Source organism: Garra rufa, chromosome 17 (genome assembly GCF_049309525.1).
Source record: "Garra rufa chromosome 17, GarRuf1.0, whole genome shotgun sequence".
In the NCBI taxonomy this organism is placed as follows: domain Eukaryota; kingdom Metazoa; phylum Chordata; class Actinopteri; order Cypriniformes; family Cyprinidae; genus Garra; species Garra rufa.
In genome coordinates, this window is record NC_133377.1 from 42793534 (window position 1) to 42814527 (window position 20994).

At 41.3% G+C, this 20994-nt stretch overlaps 1 long non-coding RNA gene across 1 annotated transcript; it reads right to left on the reverse strand.

Moving 5' to 3' along the window:
* Nucleotides 1-3457: 3457 nt before the first annotated feature.
* On the reverse strand, nucleotides 3458-18567 carry LOC141289939 (uncharacterized). The gene is made up of 3 exons (XR_012340015.1): nucleotides 16897-18567; nucleotides 7054-7637; nucleotides 3458-3839 (listed from the first exon to the last, which is right to left on the reverse strand). It is a non-coding gene; the product is annotated as an uncharacterized lncRNA (long non-coding RNA).
* Between the last annotated feature and the right edge of the window lie 2427 nt (nucleotides 18568-20994).

Genomic DNA, 20994 nt, shown 5'->3' on the forward strand with positions numbered 1-20994 from the left:
TCGCTTCCTAAGGGGAGCTAGAAGAATAAATCCCCCCAGACCTCCCACAGTCCCCGTATGGGACCTTTCTGTGGTACTAGAGGCCATGAAAGGTGGACCATTCGAGCCTCTGCAGACGATTGATTTGAAATACCTGTCTCTTAAGACCGTGTTTCTGCTGGCTCTCGCTTCAGTGAAGCGCATAGGGGATTTGCACGCACTCTCTGTGAGCGCGACGTGCATGGAATTTGGACCTAATGACTCTAAAGTCATACTCAAACCCAAACATGGTTACGTTCCAAAATCACTCAACACACCGTTTAGGGCACAGGTCATCGCGCTGTCAGCCCTACCGGTCAATGATGAGGAAACGGACGCAAGCCTCCTATGCCCAGTCAGGGCATTACGAGCTTACGTGTCTCGCTCGTCTGCTTTTAGACAGACAGAGCAGCTTTTTGTTTCGTTTTACGGGCGTCCCAAGGGACTGGCCGCGTCGAAACAGAGCTTATCCAGATGGATAGTTGATGCTATTGCGTTGGCATATGCTTCCAAGGGCATGCAGTGCCCGCTAGGTGTCAGAGCACATTCCACGAGGGGCGTGGCCTCATCGTGGGCGTGGTCGAGTGGGATTGCCTTGCAAGATATTTGTACAGCGACGGGCTGGGCCTCTCCGTCTACATTTATAAGGTTTTACAACCTGGAGGTTCCCGCCTTACAGGCCAGATTGCTGTCAGTCTAGATGTTCAGTGTTGTCTGACCTGATGTTATCAGCTCGGAATGCTGCGTCTACTGAGCACAGCTCTAGGGTCGACAGTGAAAGTGATAGCACAAGATGTGTCTGGGCAAACTGTGTGAAGACCCTTATTCTTACGTCAGCTCAGGCCGTAACCCCGCCCTGTATGTACGTTTACTTAGCGTCTGAGTGACGCTGCACTATCTGGAAGAGTGCGGCGTTGCCCCTCCCTCTTCCCCGGACTCCCTGTGAGTTCTATAGGTGGTTATGAACTGTATGAACCCCGGGCTTTCGCCCTTGGGTCTTTGGTGTCAGATCTCAGCATGCACGGCGTTTTACACTGGGTCCCCTAGCGTAAGATACTTCTTACGCAGTACGAGAGACCTCTCGTAAGAGAACGTACTCGGTTACTGACGTAACCTCGGTTCTCTCTAGAGAGGGAACGAGTACTGCGTATCTTGCCGTGCATGCGCACGCTCTGGTTGCTTTGATGATGAAAAACCAGATAATAGCTGCCTATGAGCGATATTTATAGGTCTAGACCACGCCCTTTAAGGCGGGAAGCTACGAAAAGGGCGCGAAGCGACGCAAATGGCGCGAAATGCCCCCATTGGATCTGGCGTCGCGTCAGGCCTCGCTCTAATAGGCTGCTGCAGTTGCTGCAGAGCAGCCAATAGGCGCGCAAGCTGTTTCGCCTATGCCTGTATGCTGCTGCAACGCGCTTTACATTATTTCAAAATTAAGGATAATTTTTGCCTTCAATATCTCGCAGAAAAGGATTTTCCCCTAGCGTAAGATACTTCTTACGCAGTACTCGTTCCCTCTCTAGAGAGAACCGAGGTTACGTCAGTAACCGAGTACGTTTTATTTTTGCTGGATATTCGCCTAGGCTGATTTAGGGACCGTCTGCAAATTTACCTTAGTACAAAACGAAGTCCACTAATTAATACAAATAATGTTTTCGAAGCCATAGTAAATGGGGGTTTTCATGTTTCAAAGCACATTTGTAGTTACAGTACAGGTGAAATTTTGCCAATATCTTCCTTACTGTAAGTACAGTATATAATTATCCTTAAAAACAATTAAAAAAATTTTTTCTGTATGTTACAACTTACAAGACTGACTAAATTTTTTGGCAATAGCACCATTATTGTATGTATAGTAAATAATTATTCTTAAAAATACTGATTCTTTTCCAATATCTCCCTGTACATACAGAACATAATTATTCTTAGAAAATAATTAATGTAGTTCAGCGAAAAAGGGATGTTCCAAAGGTTGTAGTATATTCCTAGTAGCCAAACAAATTTTCCACAGTGGAAATAAATCCAATATCTCATTATTGTATGTACAGTACACACATATTTTCATTAAATAAATACTGTAATAGACCAAAAAGGGTTTTCCATGTTTCAAAGGTTGTAGTACATTCCTAGTGGCCAGATTGACTCAAACTGAATGTTTGCCAATATCACCCTACTGTACAGTACATAATTATTCTTAGAAAACAATTACTGACTTACAGTTAAGTAAATTACTGAATTATTTTTCTTGATTACAAGAAAAATACAGATTGTTCTTGTGATTTATTTCGTCTTTCTTTAAATAGTTCAAATAGTTTCGTTTTCGAAGTACTCTAAATCTCTCCCATTTTAAATAAGATCAAGAATTATTTTGTCGATCTGCAGTGTAATAAAAGTTAAAAAAGAGATTAGCCTATAGCCAGAAATATATATGTGACCATGGACCACAAAACCAGTCATAAGGTTAAATTTTACAAAACTGAGATGTATCAATAATTAAGCTTTCTATTGATGTATGGTTTGTTAGGATAGGACAATATTTGGCCGAGATACAACTATTTGAAAATCTGAATCTGAGGGTGCAAAAAAATCAAAATACTGAGAAAATCACCTTTAAAGTTGTCCAAATTAGGTTCTTAACAACGCATATAACTAATTTACAGTAGGAATTTTACAAAAAAATCTTCATAGAACATGATCTTTACATTATTTCCTAATGATTTTTGGCATAAAAGAAAAATCAATAATTTTGACCCATGCAATGTATTTTTGGCTATTGCTACAAACATATCCCAGCGACTTAAGACTGGTTTTGTGGTCCAGGGTCACATATAGACTACTAGCTAAATTATTATTATTTTTTTCTTAAATTTTTCCTTCTGAAAATGTATTATCAAGAATATTAATTCAACTTTAATAGGCTGGGTTAACAAATTTTCTTTATAATATGCAAACGTAACGAATAGCTTACACTTGGAACCAATTCAAACAGACAAACAGATCATATTCTTCTAAACGTATAAAATAGTGCTAGAAATGTTTTAATTAAGGAAATTAAGCAGACCAAGGCATTTTTAAAAGACATAATGACATGACTGTGTCTAATAATTCCAAAAAGACAGAAGTAGTTGGTCTCACAGAATTTGTGTGTGGATATTAACCTTTTTTTTTTTTTTTTTTTCATTTTAAAGGTGACTCAAAGCTCAAGTTTATCATTTTTTTTCTGTGATGCAGTTAAACAATAGGACAAATGATGGACCAAATAAATAACTTTATGTTTTATAAAAAAAAAAAAAAAAAAAAAAAGAATGGTAACAGGAATGAATATCCATCATATATCTATATAAGTTTGAGTGCACATATGAGGTACTACTGCTCACACTGATATAGTGAAGAGTGTTAAAGACTAACTGAGCTGATCTCACTCCTAAAGAAGGCCAAATCATTTTTATGATTTTTATTCAAATCTAGTGGTCTGCAGAGGTTCAATTCAATTCAATTCAAGTTTATTTGTATAGCGCTTTTTACAATACAGATTGTTGCAGAGCAGCTGCACAAAAGTTTTAGGCTACTACAATATATTTAGTAGCTTATTAGTGGTGAATACTGTATGTTGAGTCGATGTACATATGATATAAATATTAAATCAGTAACTGTGTAATTAAACAGATGATGAACACTAATTGCAATGGTTATGTGCTGTAATCGACTTGTAGGAAAATTATGTAGTGCTGTATGTTGTTTCAAGGCTGGCATCATCTGCGGTCCTCTGAGGGGTTGGCATCATCTCTTCATCTGAATCCGGGCTGAATCTTGTGTAAATCCTAGTTACCACAGGATGGAAATCCCGTGGCAAAGACAGAGAAACAGAGAAATAATTAGCGTAGCTGCTGTTCCAACTTCCGACCAAACAAAAATGATGGTTTAGCCCAAGCTGAAGAATATTAATGTGCATTTGATCAGATGTAACTGAAATTACAACGTTATGAGATACATAATGTGAATGCTTGGCTAAAGAGATGAGTCTTTAATCTAGATTTAAACATAGAAAGTGTGTCTGAACCCCGAACGTTATCAGGAAGGCTATTCCAGAGTTTGGGAGCCAAATGAGAAAAGGCTCTCCCTCCTTTAGTGGACTTTGCTATCCTAGGTACTACTAAAAGTCCAGAGTTTTGCGACCTTAGGGAGCGTGAGGGATTGTAGCGTAGTAGGAGACTAGTTAGGTATGCAGGAGCTAAACAATTTAGGGCCTTATAGGTAAGAAGTAATATTTTGTAAGTGATACGGAACCTAATAGGTAGCCAGTGTAGAGACTGTAAAATTGGGGTAATATGATCATATTTTCTTGACCTGGTAAGGACTCTAGCAGCTGCATTTTGGACACCTGTAGCTTATTTATAGAAGAAGCAGGACAACCACCTAGTAGTGCATTAGAATAGTCCAGTCTAGACGTCATAAATGCATGAACTAACTTTTCTGCATCAGAAACAGGTAACATGTTCCGTAGCTTAGCAATGTTTCGAAGATGAAAGAATGCTGTTTTTGTAACATAGGAAATATGATTTTCAAAAGACAGGTTGCTGTCTAATATAACACCTAGATTTTTGACTGTAGAGGAAATAACAGTACATCCGTCTAGTTGCAAGTTGCAGTTTAAGAGATTCTGTGTACTGTTTTTTGGTCCAATAAGTAATATCTCAGTCTTATCTGAATTTAACAGTAGAAAATTATTGGTCATCCAGTCTTTCACATTTTTAACACACTCTGTTAACTTTGCTAAGTTAGAAGTTTCATCTGGTCTTGTTGAAATATATAGTTGAGTGTCATCAGCATAACAATGGAAACTAATCCCATATTTCCTAATAATATTACCGAGGGGTAACATGTAAATTGAAAATAGTAGTGGACCTAGGACAGATCCTTGTGGCACTCCATACTTTACTGGTGTTAGCTGCGATGACTCCCCGTTTAAATAAACAAAGTGGTAGCGATCGGACAGGTATGATCTGAACCATCCTAAAGCCTGCCCTTGAATACCTGTATAGTTTTGTAATCGATCTATGAGTATTTCATGATCTATAGTGTCGAACGCAGCACTAAGATCAAGTAAAACTAGCAATGAGACGCAGCCTTGATCTGACGCAAGTAGCAAGTCGTTTGTGATTTTTACAAGTGCAGTTTCTGTGCTATGATGGGGCCTGAAACCTGACTGAAATTCTTCAAAGATATTATTATTTTGCAAGAAGGAGCACAATTGAGCAGACACAACTTTTTCTAGGATTTTAGACATAAATGGAAGATTAGAAATGGGTCTGTAATTTGCCAGTTCACTAGGGTCTAGCTGTGGTTTCTTAATTAGAGGTTTAATAACCGCTAGTTTGAATGGTTTTGGGACATGGCCTAAAGATAACGATGAGTTAACAATATTAAGAAGCGGTACTTCTGCTACAGGTAACAACTCTTTTAGTAATTTAGTGGGTACAGGATCTAATAGGCATGTTGTTGGTTTAGATGTGGTGATAAGTTTATTTAATTCTTTCTGTTCTATAGTTGTAAAGCACTGCAGTTTTTCTTTGGGTGTAATGAATAATGCTGAAGTATCAGTTGCTGTAGTATCTATATTTGTTATATTTCTAATGTTGTCTATTTTATCAGTAAAGAAATTCATAAAGACATTACTATTAAACTGTGCAGGAATATTCAGGTCAGGAGGTGTTTGGTTATTTGTTAATCTAGCCACTGTGCTAAATAAAAACCTTGGATTGTTTTTTTTCTTTCTATGAGTTGGTGGATATACTTGGCTCTAGCAGCTTTTAAAGCCCGTCTATAGCTGGACATACTGTTTTTCCATGCAATTTTAAAAACTTCTAAGTTAGTTTTTCTCCATTTTCGCTCAAGATTACGAGTCTCTTTTTTTTTTAGAGAATGGGTATTACTGTTGTACCATGGCACAGTACGTTTTTCTCTAACCTTTTTTAGCTTGATTGGGGCGACAGCTTCTAATGTATTAGAGAAGATGGTGCCTATGTTACTAGTCATTTTGTGTAGTTCATGTTTATTTATGGGTGCACAGAGCAGTTGAGATAAATCAGGAAGGTTATTTGTGAACCTATCTTTGGTAGTAGGAACAATAGTTCTGCCTAGACGATAGCGTGGAGCTATATAGTTAACATCAGTGATACGCAGCATGCACGATACGAGGAAATGATCGGTAACATCATCGCTTTGAGGTACGATATCTATATCAGTAAGATCAAGTCCGTGCGATATAATTAGATCTAGTGTATGATTAAAACGATGAGTGGGCCCAGTGACATTTTGTTTGACTCCAAAAGAGTTTATCAGGTCAGTAAACGCAAGTCCTAACGCATCATTTGTATTATCAACATGAATGTTAAAATCTCCAACAATTAATGCTTTATCAAAATTAACCAATAGGTCTGAGATGAAATCTGCAAATTCTTTTAGGAAATCTGTATATGGCCCTGGAGGTCTATACACAGTAGCCAGAGCAAGAGATAGGAGAGATTTATTTTGCATATCTGACAGAGTAACATTAAGCAGAAGTACTTCAAATGAATTAAACCTGTACCCTGTTTTCTGAGTAACATTGAAAATATCACTATAAATTGTTGCAACACCACCGCCACGACCAATCTGACGGGGCTCATGCTTATAACAGTAGTTAGGTGGAGTAGACTCATTCAGACCAATATAATCATTTGGTTTTAGCCAAGTTTCAGTCAAGCAGAGTACATCAAAACTATTATCTTTGATCATTTCATTTACAATAAGTGCTTTGGGTGCGAGTGATCTAATGTTTAGGAGCCCAAGCTTTAAAAATTGTTTTTGTTCATTTATTGTGCATTTTTCTGGTCTAATCACGATTAGATTTGTTCTAGATCCTGCATTAAATTTTAGTTTTGACCTCACTATTCGAGGAACAGACACAGTGTTTATAGATTGGACAGCACCAATACTATCGTTTAAATGTGCATAACAAAAGCCATCATCGCAACTATTTGAAGATATGCTTACTAGTCAAATGGAGCGCAGGGTCCTGGAGATGTTGTCAGACAGCAGTTCTGCTCCGACTCTGCTGGGGTGCAGGCCATCAGCGCGGAAAAGCCTAGGACGCTCCCAGAAAAGATTCCAATTATTAACAAAGAGCAGTTTCTGTTCTTTACACCATGACAACAACCATTCATTTAGAGCAAAAAAGTCTACTAAACCTTTCGTGTCCACGTTGATACGTGGGAAGCGGTCCTGACACGATGATTCTCGTCGCGGGCGCTGTGCTGCGTACCGTCTCGATCAGGCTCCCGAAATCCCTCTTCAGGACCTCCGTCTGCCGCAGCCTGATGTCGTTCACCCCCGCGTGCAGGACGATCGCACCGACGCTCACATCGTCCTTCAGGATGGCAGGTATCTATGAAGAGACATCAAGAACGCGAGCACCAGGGAAACAGCGAGTGTGCACTTTACCGTTAGCTAAGTTAGCACAAACGTACCGGACGATGGAGTCTCCGACGATCACAGCGTCGCGTTCCGTCTCACGGAGGGGAGCGAAGCGGCTCGCGTTTTCCGCTGCTGCTGCACCCAGGGTCCGTGGTGCGCCGGATCTGTGCAGAGAATCACACGGGGTAGAGGTTATGGGAGTGTTAGGATCGAGCTGTACACCTCTGTCTTAGTGTCATTAAAATGTAACAGATTTGCTGACAACCAGGATTTAATTTCCTCAACACAGTCTAAAAGTTGTTGAACAGAATGAGTTTGCTTTCGTTTTAAGGGCATGTAAATTTGTGAATCATCCGCATAAAAATGGAAAGAGACGCCATGTTTGCAGAGAATGGCCCCGAGAGGAAGGAGGTATAGGGAGAAGAGTAGTGGGGCCAAAATAGAGCCTTGGGCCACTCCACAGGTGAGAGGGGCAGCAGAGGACTCAACAGACCCCACATGGACACTAAAACTTCTCCCTGTCAGATAACCACTGTAACGCACTGCCTTGGATTCCCACGCAGTCTTTTAGTCGAGACAGGAGGATGTCATGGTCCACTGTGTCAAAGGCCGCAGTTAGGTCGAGCAGGACCAGGATGACACAGTGGCCAGAGTCTGTGGCTAGAAGAACATCGTTAAAAACTTTTAGTAGTGCAGTTTCTGTGCTGTGCTGGTTTTTAAAACCTGACTGGAACACCTCAAAAATTTTATGTTCATCTAAGAACACATTTAATTGACTAAAAACAACTTTTTCTAAGATCTTTGACATAAACGGAAGTTTTGAAATTGGCCTAAAGTTTGAAAGGACAGAAATGTCAAGACCAGGCTTCTTGAGCAATGGCTGTACCACGGCGTGCTTAAAACCATCCGGAAAAGTACCATTTGTCAGACTGCTATTTATAATATTTAGTACATCGAGAGCTACGGTTGGAAAAACCTCTTTAAAGAGATGGGGTGGAAGAAAATCATTAGGGGAACCAGAGGGCTTCATATGACCAACAATTTTTTTTAACAGAGGCAGACCAACAGGCTCAAACTGATCTAATACAGCTGGGGTGTGATTGGAATTGATGGATTAGGTAAAGGAAGGTGTATGAGGGCTCTGGTGCTCTCAACCTTATTAATAAAAAAATGCAAAAAAATTTCGGTAACACTTTCTATGAAGCCCCTATTTATAACACATTATAACGGTATTTCTAAGGCATTATAATAAATGCATAATGCATTATAAGAAACATTATAATATGTTATACCATCTCATGAATATCATAACAACAATTATAATACATTATAATACTTGAGTATTTGAGGTTATAACTTTTAAGATTATGATCATTTATAACACACAATGAACGGCATATTAAATCTTCTTAATTTATAATGGACTATATCATATTACATTTATTTTTTACATTATATTACGTTTTATTTTGATGGTCCCCTAAATCTATTGACTATAAGCTTAAACTTTCTAACTACATGCCAACTAACACTCCTTAGAGTATTAGTAGGCTTAGGTTATGGTTGGGCTAGGTAGAAGGTTAATGTACTTGCAAAGTTACTTATAATATAACATAATAGTTTGTCTTTTGGGGAAACATCAAAATTTAGTGTTAGCATATATTCAGCATAATAATAATTACTGCTAGCTGACATGCAGTTGCAGAGTTACTTATCAAAAGCTGTCTGAAGGGTACCATCAAAATCATCAAACTGTTCATATTACACATTTATCTAAACTGATACCTGATCTTAGGGTTCTTTCGGAAATATTATTATAATTACTTATAAGTGGTCTTTGTATGCTTTAAGTAAAGTGACATGAGAAACATGGCAAGATATGAGACTTATAATATGTTATAACTATGAGGAGGTAATTATTCTCTTAAAAGCTATAACCACAAAAAAGTACAAATTATAATACATTAAAACTGTTCTTATGAATACTCATGAGATGATATAACATATTATAAGGTTTTTTATAATGCATTATGCATTCATTATAATGCCTTAAGAATACCCTTATAATGTATTATAAATACGGGCTTCATAGAAAGTGTTACCAAAATTTCACATAATTCATCTGAAGCTCCCAAGCAGGCTGTTTGTGGAGCATTGATCACATTATTAATGGTTGTAAACAAAACACGGGGATTGTTACAATTGGAATCAATAATGTCAGAAAAATATTTAGTTCTTCCAATTTTTACAGTTTTCTGATAGATTCGCCAGCTGTCTTTTAAAATTTGAAAAGACACCTGTAACATGTCCTTTTTCCACTTTCTCTCTGCTTTTCTACATTCACGTCTGGCTGCGCGTGTGACATCATTCAGCCAAGGCTCAGGACTAGGTTTTGAATGCCTAGTTTTCACCGGAGCCACAGAGTCTAAGATAGACAGGCATTTAGAATTAAAGCAAGAAAGAAGTGCCTCAGCATCTGCAATACGAGGATCAACAGCGGGGGTATGGCTAAATGAAGCAGAGAATTGAGACGCAGTGGAGGACGTAACAACACGGTAGCGCTGCGCAGGAGCGCACGGCTTTTTGACCACAGGACGTGGAAGCATAAAGTCAAAAATCACAGGCATATGATCTGAAAACGAAGCATCGTATACCTCTAAGTTTACAACAGAAATACCATGGGTCAGAACTAAGTCAAGGGTATGGCCATGCTTTTGTGTAGGACCAACAACACGCTGTATAAGATTAAAAGTGTCAATGATATTTAAAAAGTCTTTGGCCAGTGGTTTATCTGGACAGCAAACATGAATATTAAAATCACCAAGAATTAAAACACGGTCATAATTTGGCATAGTTCCAGCCAAGAAATCAGTGAAATCTCCCAAGAAGTCTTTGTTATATTTTGGTGGTCTGTAAAAAAAAATAGCGCAAAGCACTGGGAGAGATGGGCCAAGTTCAAACATATTGACTTCAAAGCTGGAATAAGATGAGGTCGTACTGAGTTGTTTACAAATGTATTTATTTTTGTAAACAGTCGCTATGCCGCCCCCGCGGCCAGTTGTCCGAGGGGGATTAAAAAACGTGCAGTCGGACGGTAAAAGTTTGCGGAGAGCGCTGGACTCACCGACAGACATCCAGGTCTTCGTGATGCAGAGGAAATCCAACTCATTTGTTGTAAAGAAATCCTTTAGAATGAAAGTCTTGTTGGCTAGAGATCTAGCATTCACCAGGGCTACCCTGACAGCAGCAGGCTCCGGTGCTTTTGCCGCCGGTGGAACACAAGGAAGAGGCTGCAGGTTGTGAAGGTTCACCCCGCGCCGGACCAGGCGACAGGGGAGTTGACGATTCACTGGCCCTTCATCCAAGCTGACCACTGGGAAGAGGCTAGATTTGATCGGGTCCCGGGAGCGCCATGGCACAAAACGGTGATCCGACGTTGGAATCATCCTGATTTGATCCGTATGAGAGAGCGACAAGCCGGCCTTAAGCTTTACCAGCCTTCCGCTGCGATTTCCACGGCGTCCACGTCTCCTATGTAAAGGTGGAGCCGGCGTGCGGCACAGGTAGACTGGTACACCAGAGAGTAATGAAGGGCAGGTTTTCTGTCCATACTGATGAAACTCAGCAAAATTTTCAACAGATGATCGCAAATTTAGAAGCGTTTGTTGATCATAGGCATACAGTGAGTCAACATTTAAAATGACAATAAATAAAAACAACATAAAAACAATCAAAGATCGGAGAGACAGACAGCCGGCCGCACACACTGGCGCCATCTTGGATGCCACGTCATCACCAAGATATTTTGGAATCGATCCATCGGCCGACCTAGAGTCAGGAAATCAATTCCTACGATGTGCAGAGGTGCGTTATGCCGCAGGGGGACCAGTGGGGCTCGGGCTTCCTTCCTGCATTTGAACAACGTACACCGTGGGCAACTCTGAACAAACTCCTCGACTTTCTTTTCCATCCTAGGCCAGTAGAAATACCTCCTCAGCAGTGACAGCATCTTTTCTTGGCCCTGATGGCCAGTATGGGTGTGGTATGCGGTCAATAGCCCTGAGACTTGGCCCTCCGGTACCACCACCTGATGTACTGTCTCTTGTGTTCTGGGATCTAGCCTTGAAAGTCAGATTACCCCTTCTCTAAGTCGCAGCCTCTTCCACTGCTTTAGGAGCTGTTGTACTCCCACCGTCTGAGCCTGCTTTTCCTCTGTCCTCGGCATGTATCCCTGTCTAAGGTACAACGTAACCTGACACAGGTCTGCTTCTCCCTGCTGCAGCCTTCTCCACCGCCCGGGGTCCCATCCCCAACTGGACGGAACATCCCTCAGGGTCCCGGGAGCTTCCACCACTGCCACCAGCAACTCATCTTCGAGGCCAGAGTTACAAAGGGGCATTTGGTCATCCCTCCGGGTGGCTGGGAGTCTGGACAAGGCGTCTGCATTCACATGTTCTCTGCCGGGTCGGTATTTATTCTGGTAGTCTTAATTTGCTAGTTGTGCCACCTAACGCTATTCTACAGCCCCCAACTTGGCGGTCTGCATGTGTACTAACGGATTATTATCCGTAATCACCGTCACCTTGGCTCCCCATAAGTAATCTTTAAACTTCTCCGCCATGGCCCACTTCATTGCCAGTAGTTCGATTTTAAAGGAACTGTAATTCGCCGCGTTCCGTTCTGCGGGATGTAAACTTCGACTTGCGTATGCAATCACTCTCTCCACTCCTTGTTGCTCTTGGGCCAACACGGCTCCCAAACCTGCATTGCTTGCATCCGTGTACAGAAGGAACGGCTGGGTGAAGTCTGCGTAGGCCAAGATAGGGGCCCTCAGAAGTTCCTGTTTGAGGTTCTGGAAAGCGGTCTCACAGGAGGAGTCCCAGTGCACTGACGGGGAGCCCTTGCCACGGGCACGTCCGGCACCAGCAAGGAGTTGGTTCAATGGCTTAGCAAGCCCAGAAAATCCTTTTATAAAGCATCGATAATATCCCACGAAACCCAGGAACGACCGCACCTGTCTCACTGTCCGGGGCAGGGATATCCCTGCAGCACTGATACGATGCCCCAAGAACTGTACCTCCTTCCGCAATAACTGGCATTTGTCTGGCCTAAGCTTCAGACTATATTTCTCCATGGCCCTGAACACTTCCTCTAGATGATGCAGGTGAGTGCGGAAATCAGGAGAGAAGACGATCACATCGTCCAGGTAGACCAGCGTCGAATCGACCAGTTGTCCTCCTAAACAACGTTGCATCAAGCGCTGAAAGGTCACAGGGGCATTACATAGACCGAACGGCATACGGTCCCATTCAAATAACCCAAACGGGGTAGTGAAAGCTGTCTTCTCTCTATCTCGGTCGTCTACCTGCACCTGCCAGTATCCACTAGCCAGGTCCAATGTTGAGTACCACGCCTCTTGGGTGAGACTGGTGAGTGAGTCTTCAATCCATGGCAATGGGAATGCGTCTTTCTTCGTTACATTTACATATACATTTGCATTTATTCATTTAGCCGACGCTTTTAACCAAAGTGACTTACAATTGGGAATACAACAAGTGAATCATCCTAAGGAGGCAGATCAACATAGGAAGTGCTCAAAAATACCATATATCAGGCGTTGTTAGAAGAGAGCAGGCTAGAAGGAGAAGATCAAGAAAGAGAGGGAAAACAGGCTAGAAAGGGAGGATCAAGAAGAGAGAAGAATTTTTTTTTTTATTGAGTCACATAGTGTCGAAAAAGATGGGTTTTCAGCAGTCGCTTGAAAGCTGTTAAGGAGTCTGCATTCCGGATAGGGGTGGGAAGATCATTCCACCAGGCAGGGACATTGAACGAGAATGTTCTGGACAGTGATTTAATACCTCTCTGTGGTGGTACAATGAGGCGTCTTTCACTAGATTATCTCAGACTTCTGGAGGGAGTGTAGATGCGTAGTAGTGAATGGAGGTAGGCAGGTGATGATCCGGTGGCTGTCCTATATGCCAGCATCAGTGTCTTGAATTTAAAGCGTGCTGTAACCGGTAGCCAGTGCAGTGATATGAAGAGAGGTGTGACATGTGCCTTTTTCGGCTCATTGAAGACCAGTCGTACTGCTGCATTCTGAATCATTTGTAGATGTTTGATTGTACATGCTGGAAGACAAGCTAAAAGAGCATTGCAGTAGTCCAGCCTGGAAATGACCAGGGCCTGGACGAGGAGTTGTGCAGCATGCTCTGTTAGGAAGGGCCTGATCTTTCTGATGTTGTGCAATGCAAACCTGCAAGATCGAGCAGTCTTAGCTATGTGGTCTTTAAAAGTCAATTGGTCATCAAAGATTACACCCAGATTTCTGGCTGAAGTCGATGGGGTAATTGTTGATGAACCTAACTGGATGGAGAAGTCATGTTGTAAAGATGCAGTGGCAGGAAAGACAAGGAGTTCCGTCTTTGCTAGATTGAGCTGTAGATGGTGTTCCTTCATCCATGCAGAGATATCCACCAGGCAACCTGAGATCCGTGCAGCTACCGATGGATCGTCTGGTTTGAATGAAAGATAGAGCTGTGTGTCATCAGCATAGCAATGGTAGGAGAAGCCATGTGCCTGTATGATGGGGCCCAGAGATGTAGTGTATATGGAGAAGAGGAGAGGTCCAAGAACTGATCCCTGAGGAACCCCAGTGACCAGTTGATGAGTTTTAGATACCTCCCCTCCCCAAGCCACTCTGAAAGACCTACCAGAGAGGTAGGATTTGAACCAGCGAAGTGAAGTCCCTGTGATGCCCAGACCCACCGATGAGAGGGTGGACAATAGGATCTGGTGATTCACAGTGTCAAAAGCTGCAGATAGGTCGAGCAAGATGAGTACTGATGATTTGGAATCAGCTTTTGCCATCCGCAAGGCTTCAGTGAAGACAGTAGTGCAGTCTCAGTTGAATGGCCGCTTCTGAACCCTGATTGGTTAGAATCCAGTAGATTGTTTTGTGAGAGGAATAAGGATAGCTGATTGAAAACAGCCCGTTCCAGTGTTTTTGCTATGAATGGAAGGAGGAGACAGGTCTGTAGTTGTCTATGAGTGAAGAGTTAAGTGTATGTTTTTTGAGCAGTGGGGTAACCCGGGCCTGCTTAAATGTAATGGGGAAAGTGCCTGTAAGAAGAGATGTGTTGATGATGTGTGTGAGCGCTGGTAGGATTGTAGGAGAGATTGCTTGGAGAAGGTGTGAGGGGATAGGATCTAAAGGACATGTCGTCGGATGGCTGGAGAGGAAAAGTTTGGTTACTTCTGCCTCCAAGTAAGGACAGAAGGAGAAGAGGGAAGTTCCAGCCGTTAGTGTGGTCAATTTTAGTTCCTGTATGAGTGGAGTTGAGAACTTATTACTGATAGATGTAGTTTTGTCTGTAAAAAATGTGGAGAAGTCATCAGCTGTTATAGAAGTTGTGGGAGGTGGTGGAGGGGGACAAAGCAGTGTATTAAATGTTTTGAAAAGGTTGCGTGCATCCAGAGAATTGTTGATCCTGTTGTGGAAGTACGAAGATTTGGCTGTATGTACTTGGGTAGAGAAAGATGAGAGCATAGACTGATACATACTAAGGTCAGATGGATCCTTAGATTTGTGCCATTTTCTCTCGGCTGCCCTAAGTTTGGACCGATGCTCACGAAGAACATCAGATAACCAAGGGGTTGTCGGAGCAGCTCGTGCTGGCCTGGAGGAGAGCGGGCATATATCATCTAGACAAGAGGTAAGAGTGGAGCATAAGGTGTCAGTTGCTGCATTAGTGTCCAGGGATGAGAAGTGGGTTGGAGAGGGAAGGGATGAGGATACTAAAGAAGAAAGGTGGGAGAGTGAGAGAGAGCGTAGGTTTCGTCTAAAAGTAACAGGTAGAGGGTTTGGGGGTGCACAAGTAGCAAGATGTAGGTCAAATGTAATGAAGAACTGGTCAGAGATGTGTAGGGGTTTGACCGCAATGTTGTCTGAAATACAATTTCGTGTGTAAATGAGATCAAGTTGGTTGCCAGACTTATGAGTGTATGTAGTGATAACGCATTGTAGATCAAATGAAGCTAGAAGTGAATGGAAGTCAGCAGCATAGGGTTAGTCAAGGTGAATGTTGAAGTCCCCAAAGACTAGAAGTGGGCTGCCATCCTCTGGAAAAGAGGACAGCAGCCCATCCTGCTCTTCTAAGAAGATGCCAAGTTGACTAGGAGGGCGGTAAATTACCACAATGTGGAGATTGATAGGAGATGTTACAGTGATTGTATGAGATTCGAATGAACTATAATTGCATAGAGGAGAATGGGTTGAGTATTTCCAGATGTTAGAAATGAGCAGTCCCGTACCCCCACCCCTTCCAGTGTGACGAGGGGTGTGAGAGAAGGAAAAGTTATTAGAAAGAGCAGCTGGGGTTGCAGAGTCTTCTGGACGAATCCAGGTCTCAGTCAAACCTAGAATGCTCAGGCCAGATTGCAAAGAAAATGCTGAAATGAAGTCAGCTTTGTTGACAGCTGACTGACAGTTCCAGAGACCAACCGTGAAAGAGAAAGGTTCAGTGGATGAGGTGTCGATAGGACGCAGATTAGAAAGATTGCGTCGACGTGTGCGTGTGATGTAGGAGCGATGTGAAGAGACCACCGGAATGAATTGGAAACACATGATAGAGGAGGACAGAAAGACGAGTGAAATAAAGGAAAGGAGTACTTAAGTGCGTTGTCGGTGTCGTTGCTCGGCTAAGTCGCGTGGGAAAAGTCGCAGGTCTTTACTCTCGTCGGTCTTCACGCGAGGAGGCTGAACGCTTCTGCTGACGCAGTTAAATAGACAACCAAACAATGCTTTACGCAAAATGGCTCAATCGAAACTCAAAAAGCAACAGCTTAGCACTTTTTATAGCTCAAGAAGGGAACGATCTGAAATAACAAAAGCTTCCCTTGGCCGTCCGCTCAGTTATTAATTTTAATGATTGCAATAAAAACTATAATTTAAAGCAAAAACACTAGCAAGGCAAATAACAGAAGAAACACTCCATTTCAAACAGTGACTAGATGTAAATAAAACAAATTAATATCTAAATAGAAACAACAGAGTGCTTTTAGAAGCAGCTCAATATTAATACTAACGAATGAGTAACTAAACAGAAACAACAGAGTGCTTTTAGTAGCAGCTCAATATTAATACTAACGAATGAGTAAGTAAATAGAAACAACCCAGTGCTTTTAGTAGCAGCTCAATATTAATACTAACGAATAAGTAAGTAAATAGAAACGACAGAGTGCTTTAGGCAGCAGCTTAATATTAATACTAACGAATAAGTAAGTAAACCGAAACGACAAAGTGCTTTAAGCAGCAGCTTAATATTAATACTAACAATAAGTAATTAAACAGAAGCGACAAAGTGCTTTTAGCGGCAACTCTAAGTAACGATTGCTTATTGAAATAGTATTAAAGTAGACACTTACGTGCCGTCGTTCTTTCTCGTCTGAGGACTGAATTCATTTTCACTTTACGCTGTTAAGTTTGCGGTAGTCAACACAGAACCTCCAAGCTCCCGTTCCTTCAGGGCTCAGACAGAGAAGAGGTTAATAGTATTTCACCAACATTGCTGTATACTCACAGGGCTCAGGCAGGGAAGAGGGTAATAATATTTCACCAGCACTGCTGTATACTCACAGGGCTCAGACAGGGAAGAGGTTAATAATATTTCACCAGCACTGCTGTATTCTCACAGGGCTCAGGCAGAGAAGAGGTTAATAATATTTTTTAACGAACGTGTAAGCAGGGGTTGGGGCCGCTTTTCAGCAAAGACACACCACACTCGTGTTCACTTCAAATCCACAGCAATGAATCAATGTATATCAATAAGGCAAAAACACTGCAATCCACTCACACGATAGGGCTGATCAGAAGCCTCAATCCATCTGTTTCACTCCCGTCAGGGATATTCAATTCTCAATTCCTCTTCAGCACACTCTGAAACACATGACTTCCCCACTAGTCAGCTTTACATTCACTGCATCCTCTTCAAGCTTTCTGAATGTTTGGAAGATGAAATCAATTCACTTAACTTTCTCTCTCCCTTCACAGCGCAGGTCCAATCCATAAATCAGTCCGGCAGACTTCAATGGGCGGCTTCCACTCCCAAAGACTTTCAACGAACAAGCTTGTGCCCAAAAACTGACCTGACAAGACCAACTGTCCGAGGTAACCAACCCGCAGCCAACCCGCAGAAGCCTCGACTCCCAGAAAACCAGCAACACAGCAAGCTTCTCTGAATGGCCCTTTTATATTTGGCTTGTCAAGCAGGAAGCCTGTGAGAACTCCGCTACTCTCTCTCTCCCGCACCTGCAGTGCGTTAGCGCTAATCAGGCCGGGCAATGCTTCTGTCACACCCGAGGTGCGTTCCGATTGACAGGGTCCCTACGCAGTGTTCACTGCTCCCTACTCCCTTAGCACGGTATATCCGTTGAAGTGGACTTCGCTGACAATAATCGCTCATTTGGAATGCCCTGGAACGTCATCAAAGCAAATCAACGGCAGGGTCACGCAGATTATGATTTAACATAAATAAATATTGTAATTTATTTTACTTTCAAATTTAAATACATATAAAATACATATAAACGTATGTATCTAAAAAAATATAGTCCAAATGTATATGTTTAGACCGTTAACAGATTAACAGATTTTTGTGGTCTTATCTCACGCACTTTTTTTCCCCCACACACAGCCTATATTTAACTATCCTGTGGTAACATTAAATAAAACAAGACAGAGCTTCACCCAGCCAGTTTTACTTTCATTCATAAAATACAATATGCAAATGTAACATGAATCGCCATAACTATTCATAAACACTCTAATTTGCATAATAATAACAACATTTATTGCAACCGCTCCATTTCAGAGCCTTTTAAAAAACTTCAACGGCTCTGCTCCATCATTACTTCTAACTGGTGACGCGGTGCGCAATGACAGTTGGGTAGTTTTCCCCGTCCACTTCCTGTGAAGTGAAGTACCGATGTTCCCTTATTCCCTATGCCGTTCGTAGTGCCCTTCGAACTGAACATGTTCGCTCCCTTCGGTTTGGAATCTCACTTAAGATGGCGGAATACCCTGTGAAGTCCACTTCACAGTCCACTTACGGTCGAATGGAACGCACCTCCGGAACCAAAGTGAGATGTGTCGCACCCAAATCGTTCCCGTGGGAAACTCGTGCCTTGTTTAGAGGGTTCTGCTCGCTGAGCGTTTTTGTCACCCGTGACACACAAACAACAGGTTTTTGAAAAACTAATCTGCTACCAGTCATCGCCTCATTGGAGTAATGAATGTAGAACTATCAAATTATATCAATAACACCACACTATATAAAATAATTGTCATGATTTATCACAGTTTTTTTTTTCTTTTGGTCAAATCAACTCATTAACATTCACATAAGCTAATACTGGGAGTTTCTGTTGATCAAACCATTCTCTTTCTTGTATTAACTCACATTTTTAGTTTCATTGAACTCAAAATTTTAAGGCAACCAGTTTGCTTACTTTTAAAGCATTTTTCCAGAACTTGTTTTTATTTATGAATCTTATCTTTAAGTGTCAACACTCTGTTAGCTACAGCATGTTTACAGTCAGTGTTGCCAGATAGGGTTGACGATTTCCAGCCCAAAAGCTCACCAAAACCCGCCCACTTCAACAAAAACCAGCCCAAATTTTAAATGCCAAAATAATGAGTATTTTATTGCCATGTCAAGGTTGATAAGGACCATATTTATCTCTTTAAATCAAAACAGTCCGAAAATATGCGTAAAATGTCTTCTTTTCAAAGTGGAAATTAACCGATGACTTTAACCCTTGGAAAAACACATGCATCATTTTCAATGTCCACAGTAAAAATATGCTAATTTCTGTGCAAAAAGTGCACAATAAAGTGATGAGAAACAAATGTAATGTAGCTGGCATTTACGTTCATGCACACACCCACGTTTTCTTATTTCAGTTACAATTATATTTAGAAGTCTTCTATTCATCTCTCACCACATGTAATCCACTTAGACTTTTTACCGTGTAACTTATATTTAGGCCACTTTGCCATTGCAATTACTTAAAATGAATAAATGAATAAGCTGCATATTCAAAATCTTGCCCGTTATAGGGCCAAAACCCCGTCACTCACAAGTCATCACATCTCACTAACGTTAAAGACGTAAATTGATTGACAGGTCTCTGTTAAACTAAACCAGTAAGGGTTGCGTTAAGCAAAAATGAGTTGATGACTGCACTACACATTATATTACTGTGATACTTTGAGCTCAAAGGTATTAAAATAACAATGACTAATGATAAAAGCGAAGAAAAAAGCAGCTGATTGGGCGGCTTTTATTTTTTTAAAGCAGCCCAAATTTTGTCTACCCGCCCAATGCTTTATTCTCCGGTCCAAGCCGATCAAAAGAAGCCCAATTGGGCGGAAACCCGCTCAATCTGGCAACAGTGAGACTAACTAACTACACTAAAGTAGAAACAAAACATAAAGGTATCACTCTCTCACTCACACACAAACAAACACACACACACACACACACACACACACACACACTTGTTGGGTTTACATGTTTTATGGGGACATTCCATAGGCGTAATGGTTTTTATACTGTACAAACCGTACTTTCTATCGCCCTACACCTACCCTACACCTAAACCTAGCCCTCACAGGAGATTGTGCACACTTTTACTTCATCAAAAAAAACTCATTGTGCATGATTTATAAGCCTGTTTCCTCATGGGGACCTAAGAAATGTCCCCACAAGGTCAAAATCTACTGGTATTCCTATCCTTGTGGGGACATTTGGTCCCCACAACGTGATGAATACCAGGTACACACACACACACACACACACACACACACACACACACACAATCTGGTACTATTTGGTGCCTCCCAATAAAGAGGAGTATACGATTGGTCATGATAGTCCTTGACTGGAAATTCATAGCACAGACTGAGCTGTCAGAAATGTAATGTAATATTGCCTGATGTTCAGAGGCTAAAATAATATTGTGAATTATTTGTTTAATCATTCGCATATGGATTTAATATTTAACTTCAACACTTTGACTTTTATTCTGAAGGAAACATCTGTTTCCCTGACAACTTAATGGTCATGTGATATGATAGGTGGTGAAATCTGGTTTAGACTAGAAGGGAGACAGATCTCACTACTGAGCATGTGCACATCAATGTAACGTTATTTTTATCACACTGTACAACAATAATACTGTTTTTGTATTATAGTAAGGGCTAAGTTTAGGGTTGGGGTAGGTGTAGACATTAAAACAACAAAATCTAATAGGTAGAAAAATTTATTTCATTGTTAGTTTCCGGTCAGAGCTGTATCCCTTCTAGCCGTGAAATCTGGGCTTGGTTGCATACATTGCTTAGACTAACCTTAAGATCATAGTCATCTATTTTTTTTTTTAAGTCAGTTACAAAAAGGTAGATTGGTCTAATCTGAACCTGAAAAGTAAGACTGGTTACAACTTGGTTAACTGCTAGTTGGTCAG